At 52.2% G+C, this 6,453-nt stretch overlaps 1 long non-coding RNA gene across 2 annotated transcripts; it reads right to left on the bottom strand.

The window, feature by feature from the left end:
• Nucleotides 1-213: 213 nt before the first annotated feature.
• Nucleotides 214-5,208, bottom strand: LOC117010330. Of its 2 annotated transcripts, none has more exons than XR_004420636.1 (3): nt 4,490-5,208; nt 3,484-3,583; nt 214-897 (listed from the first exon to the last, which is right to left on the bottom strand). It is a non-coding gene; the product is annotated as an uncharacterized LOC117010330 (long non-coding RNA). The 2 variants fall into 2 exon arrangements; XR_004420637.2 differs by lacking the exon at nt 214-897 and adding an exon at nt 2,982-3,034.
• Between the last annotated feature and the right edge of the window lie 1,245 nt (nt 5,209-6,453).

Here is a 6,453-nt window from a genome sequence, read left to right as displayed (position 1 = left end):
AACAGAGTGTGTTTTCTGTCAGAAAATGAGTAATAATAACAGTAGTAATCAGAACTTCTAGACAAACTTAGTAACATCATTTTCATATGAAAAATACAGGCCATGCCCATCCTTCCAGCCCACTTGAAAGCCAGAAGGAGAACTACAGGAACAGCAGAGTCCCTTATTGGGATGTATTTCCTAAAGACTCTTCTGCTTTGTATGCTTTTTGTGCTCTTTAAAAGAATGGATTGCTGCTAAAAAAACCTCAGGCCCATATTGTATCAGGCACAGGCAGGACAAGGCAGCTGCAGCTGGAGAGCCAGGGAGCTGCAGGACCTTGGCACACCAGGGATCAGAGCAGGGGAGGTGGGGCAGGGGGGAGCTGGAGAAGTGAGGGAACAGGCATTTTCTTTAGAGTCATCAGTGCTGGGAACTTGGAGAACAGGTGCTGCTGCATGCATCAAGGACAGAATGCCCATGGCTTGGTTGTTTTCCTTGGCTCATAACCCCCAGCTTCACCCCCTGTCCAGAGGAGCAGAGAATTCCTGCAGGGAAAGGGGGACTCTGGTCCCACTCCAGGGATGTGTCCAGTAAAGAAGGGGAGGTGTTTGGAGGAAATGACCACAACAACCAAACCCAACAGACACTGAAATGAAGAACATTGAGCTGCAACACCAGGTGCTCACAGCAGGCAGAGGCAGGAGGTGCACACAGGACCAAGCAGTACCACTGCACTTGGTTTTTGTGCTTGCAGGTATTTTAGTTCTGCTTCCCTTCTCAGCTGCTCTTCTGCCAAGGCCAGTTCCATTTTCAGAAGCCTGTGTCACGTGCAGTCAAGGCTGGAAATCCTCACTTAGGATTTCCATGTCACATCTGGATTTGCCAGGAAGCACGTGCACACACAGATGCCCATTTCTGTGACAGGCCACCCAGAAATCATGTAACCAACCCAGCAACTTGCTCCTCACTGCCCCACTTGGAAATACATTAAAAAGCCAGAAAAAACAACCACAGAACAACCCACAGAAGACACAGCTTAGTGCAGCAACATCTTCATGTTCTGCCCTCTGATGGAGAGAAAGCAGGAAAGCTGTTCCTCCAGTTCTGCACCAAGCAGTTTGGAACAGCCACTACTGCCCTCACCTGCAGCTGTGGCAGCCTCCCTCCTTCCTTCAGCCTTGCTCTGATTTCTGAGGGGCCAGAGGCACCCCACACACAACCCAGAAGTATCAGCACTCACACCCAGTGCTAGCACAGACATCTTCACGTTCCACCTTTGGCCAAACAAACCCCAGGATGTTTTTGCCTTCCCCATAAACTTGGCCAATTTAATCCAATTTCATTCCTATTTATCAAGGCTACAGACCCTGCATGGCTCTGGGGTCAGAGCCACTCTGGCACAAAAACCCAAGGGAAGACTGGAGGGGAAAATCCAAGAGCAAATTGAGATCCCAATATGCAATGAAGGCCTGCTTCTGGCAGGTTCCTTGTGGCTTTTGGGGCACAAGAAAAGCCTTTAGACTGTACAAACATACATGAAAACCCCACACCAAGCCCACACTTGGCTTTAAAGATGCTGCACTTAATGTTACAGACACAGAATTGCTTTGGGATTTGGCATTTCCTGCACCCACACAAACATTAAAAGTATGAAGTGCACAGCCCTGAAATTCAGTTATTCCAATTTTACTGACATACCAAAATCCACAGCAATAATAAAAAAAAGGAAAAGCAACTCCTCCCCTGCCCACCCCCTCTCAAGTTTCCAGTTTTAGGGCTCTCTCAAGAACAGGTTAAAGAAAAGAAGAAAATCCCAAGACCTGCTATCAGCTAGTGTACCAACCACCCATTTTCCACAGATTTTCATTACACCTGATGGCTCCTCTAAGAAAATTAATTTGTATGAGTAAAAACCTGTCCAGTAGGGGCTGGTGTTTCTGAGCCCACACCTCTCAGGTAAAGGACCAGAGGAGGAGTGGCACAGGGGGATCCAAAAGTGCCCAAGAGAGGTTCCAGTTCTCTGTGTTTGGGCAGGATTATTTGAAACCAAAGTGCTCTGCAGCTGCCCCAAGCCTGGAGTTCACAGAAACGAAACAAGCTCCCCCTCCTGCCTCATTCTCTGCCTTCTCTCATCAAGGGAGAATCACATCATGCAAATGACAATGGAGAAGTTGGTAACACCAGCCCAGTGCCCCAGGATGGCTGGCACCAGGGTTCATTCCCTCCTCTGGCAGATGGAACTTAAACCCAGGTGTTGTGGGATTTAAGGAGCAAAGCCCAGCTTTGCCACTTGCTGTTCCACTCCCTCCCACGTTTGCAGAGCAGGAATATTGCTGGGTTCTGTATTACATCCCAAAGCAGCCCTGGGAGTACTGCTGGAAGCCAGAACACCCTCCCCTTCTCAGACACCACCTGGCTAGCCAGCCTCACACTCCTCCAAGGGTAAAAAAACCACAAACCAGTAAAAAATGGGTATTTTACACCAACCAGGACCTATTCAGAGGTCAAATATCCCACACTGTGTTCCTGAGCATTCCCAAGGCTTTTTGACAGGGAAGTAAGATTCCACACATGTGGGACCATTTAGCTTGTAACAACATCCTCCATGAACCTTCCCACATGAAAGCCCAGGTGTTTGTAACATCCTGGGTAGCACATTGCACATAAAATATCAGGTCCCTTGGTACAAGGGCCCCAGCAGAACCTCCTGCACAAAGAGCCATTTCCCTTGTAACAACACCTCAGTAAAACTGCCCAGATGAAGGACCAGGCCCTGTGTGACACCAACCTCTGTGCAGCAGCAAGCACAGCCTTTATCTGGAACTCACAGAATCAACGCCTGCAGCAGCCCCAGCAAGAAAACCACAGGATTTTGGGGAACCAAGGAATGGAGGAGCTGTCCTGTCCCAGCTCTGCCTCCTCTGCCAGCAGCAGGGGAGATGCAGATCTCAATCATCAGTTCAACCTCCCAGAATCACCTGGCAACGCTCACTATGAACCCCAAGGTCCCAGTGCACCATCTATGTGCTATCCCAGGAAGTTCAGTTGGTCTCTGTGGGACAAAACCTCTTGTGGGCCCAAGACTCTGACCCCGCTTACCTGAACCGTCCAGCTGTAGGATCAGTGTTCTAAACAAACACTGGATCCTTAAGGGCAGAGTCTGTCACCCTCTGTAAAACCCAAGGGGAGAGCAAGGCTCCAAAGGCAGCCTCTGATGCTGCCTCCAGCCCTGCTGCTGCAAACATTGCCCAGGACTTGGTACAGGTGGGATCGAGCCTCTGCACAGTGGGACAGAGGGTGGCAAACCCGAGAGATTGATGGAAATGAAACAAATGATTGATTCGAATGGACGCTGATGAGGCTGAAAGCCCCACCCCAGAACTGTTCCCTGCTCAGCTCAGGAGCTGGAACTGCTGGTGCAGGGCACCAGGCCTGAAGGATCGCTGCGCCTCTGACATTGAAGCCAGCAAAAACAATGACCAAATAGAAACAGATCCTTACCTGGTTCGATGCCCCCATCTCTGGCTCCTCCTCACGGGGGTTCCCTGCTCCAGGGAGGAATGTGCACACAGCTCCCGAGACCTGGGCTAAGACGCTGTCCCTACCAAGCAGAAGACAAGGGGTTAACAAAGCTTTGGACACATTCTGGCCTCAGAATAGTTAGACAAAACATCCATCAACGTGGATCTTCAATAAGGACAGCTTGCACCTAGGCTTGCAATAGACTTTTGTGTGCTATTTCCTCAAAGTCTCTGTTTCAATGCGCTTTGATATTAGAAGTGCTTAAACAAGATTTACCGTGAGCTCTGCACCCTGCCACGCTCCAAGCCCTAAGGAAGAGCGAGATATCCTCACACTCATCCAGGCTGAGGCAGCTCTCGTGTAGGGAGGGAGATGCAGACAAACATTTCAAAATCACCCCTGCCCTGAGAGTGTCCAGACCTGGGAAAAAGCTGTTCCCACCACCCTCCTGGGATTCCCTCCCTGCCACTTGGCTTCCAGCTTAGGAAGGTTTCTCTTGGGGGCATTTCAGCATCACAAAGGGCTTTTCCAACCTCAAGCCTTCCACGGGATGCCCAGTGAGTGACCCAGCAGCACGCACACATTATCCTGCCATGAGCCAGAGCACTCCAGGGCACCCTCGGAACGGTGCAGAGAGCAGGACAAAGACACAGCTGCACCACTGATCCTGCTGCGTGCTTTCCCAGTGGGGCACGAACAGCACTTCCTCCCGATCCCAAGAGCTCCAAGGAAAAGAAATCACTATTAAGGTGCCACTGAAGACACCAATACTCCTGCCCCAGAACCACAGCCCAGCAGCTTTCTGTGGGAGAGGGAATTATTTGTGCAGTTCAGAAGCTAAAGCATTCCCTCAGGAACACGAAGGTTCTCGTGTCCATTTCGTGGTCCCATTTGTCATTTAACCGTTTTTCAAGGCAGGTTAAATCAGAATGAGGTGACTCGGTGCCAGCACAGCATTAGAGATGGGACAGCAGGAGAGACTCACCAGGCAATATTCCCTGCAGACGCTCCGTTGCCAGCGCTCCAGCTGCAGTATCCTCATTTCTCACGGACTCTCCCTTCTGTTTCCAAGACTCCCATGAAGAAAACAATGGCTGTTTCCAGATGCAAATCCCCAATTTATCATTGATCACAACCACTACTCCTCTGCCCACCTCTGCTCCACCCTTTACCCCTTTTACAGCCACGGCCCCATCCAGGACAAAAGGAGGCTCCCAGGTGCCTCCTGAGACCAAATCATTCCAGCTGGGTCAGAAAATAAATATAAATGCACTCGTCCCTTTTGGGGTAAAAAATTGTCTTTGTCCCCATTCCCCCTTCTGTCTCCTGTTCCCATTTCCTAAGGCAAAACACACAGGTGGGCTCAGGGGAAAATGTAAACAAAATAACAAAAGCAAAACCAAAAAACTTCTGGGAAAATCCAAAACCAAACAAAATTTGGTTTTCCATCATATTCCACCACGACTGCTCAGTTTTCCGCACTGAGCCTCGGCCGCAGCCACAGCAGCAGCTTCTCTCTGCGACCCTCAGGGGTGGCACAGGGACACCCGTCCCGCAGCAGCCGGGCCCCAGAACCAGCGCTCCAAGCGCGCACATCCCTGCGGATCCCGGCCCAGCCGGGCCCCAGAACCAGCGCTCCAAGCGCGCACATCCCTGCGGATCCCGGCCCAGCCGGGCCCCAGAACCAGCGCTCCAAGCGCGCACATCCCCGCGGATCCCGGCCCAGCTGGGCCCCAGTACCAGCGCTCCAAGTGCGCCCATCCCTGCGGATCCCGGCCCAGAACCAGCGCTCCAAGCGCGCACATCCCTGCGGATCCCGGCCCAGCCGGGCCCCAGAACCAGCGCTCCAAGCGCGCACATCCCTGCGGATCCCGGCCCAGAACCAGCGCTCCAAGCGCGCACATCCCGGTGGATCCCGGCCCAGCCGGGCCCTGCGCAGCCCGCTCTGCCCTCCGGCCACTCACCTGCAGCCGCCGCTCGCTGGTTCCGGGCGTCTCGTTCGAGCCAAGGGGATTTCGCCCACGCCATGCTCAGGACAGCTGCTCCTGGCGGCCGCAGGACAGCGAGTGCCGCGTTCTGCGCTGCGGGGCGCGCTCGGGCGGACACGGGCGTGGGCAGGGCCGGAACCGCGGGGCCGGAACCGCCGGGCCGGAACCGCCGGGCCGGAAGCGCAGCCGGGCCGGACCCCGCCCCTGCGGCACCGCGCGCGCTCCCGCCGTGCCCGCACTTCCGGGGCCGCCGCCGGGCTCGGCCGTGCCCGCTGATTCCAGGGAAAAATCCAAAATCCGCCTTGGGAATTCGCTTCTGAGAACTGGAGTCCGTTTGCTGATGGGAGTCCTCGGAATAGAACTCGGTGTCTGTGACAAATGAGGATGCTGCAGATGGAAGGATAGCGGAGGAAATCTCCTTCCTGCCAGTTACCCATGGGAAGAAAGCAATTCCCAGCTGTCTTGTGCTTGAAAAACAGGGAAAGGGAATTCTGTGTCCTCTCCTGCTTAGCGTGTACATTTTCACTGTCCTAAAAAGGGACCATTGATCTTCCCTTCCAGAAATCCCCTTCGAATCTGTAAAAAAACAAAACACAGAAACAGATGGGAAACAGCTCCAAACTGATCATAATTCTCTATTCCAACACTCACAACCTGTATGAACACCTCAGAATAAAACAAAACAACCTGTTATTGGTTAAAATGGATTCCTCTCCACATTTTGTCTGCTGAAAACATTTGACACTATGGCTAAACAGTGACCCAGACAATCACCAATGCACAGAATTACGCCAGCATATCTTTATATCTTTAAGCCCAGGTTTATCAAGAACCAACTGTTCCTTCAATGTCATTACCAGCTGGAGGTCACCCAGAACACTGATGCTGCAACACAGCATTTTAATCTGGTGCTCAGTTGTTCCTGTGCCAGCAAAAGTTGGGAATTCAGGTTTACATTTTA

The sequence above is a fragment of the Catharus ustulatus genome, chromosome 2 (assembly GCF_009819885.2).
Source record: "Catharus ustulatus isolate bCatUst1 chromosome 2, bCatUst1.pri.v2, whole genome shotgun sequence".
In the NCBI taxonomy this organism is placed as follows: domain Eukaryota; kingdom Metazoa; phylum Chordata; class Aves; order Passeriformes; family Turdidae; genus Catharus; species Catharus ustulatus.
Note: the sequence above shows the minus strand (reverse complement) of the source record. Positions and strands in the feature narration are given on the sequence as shown.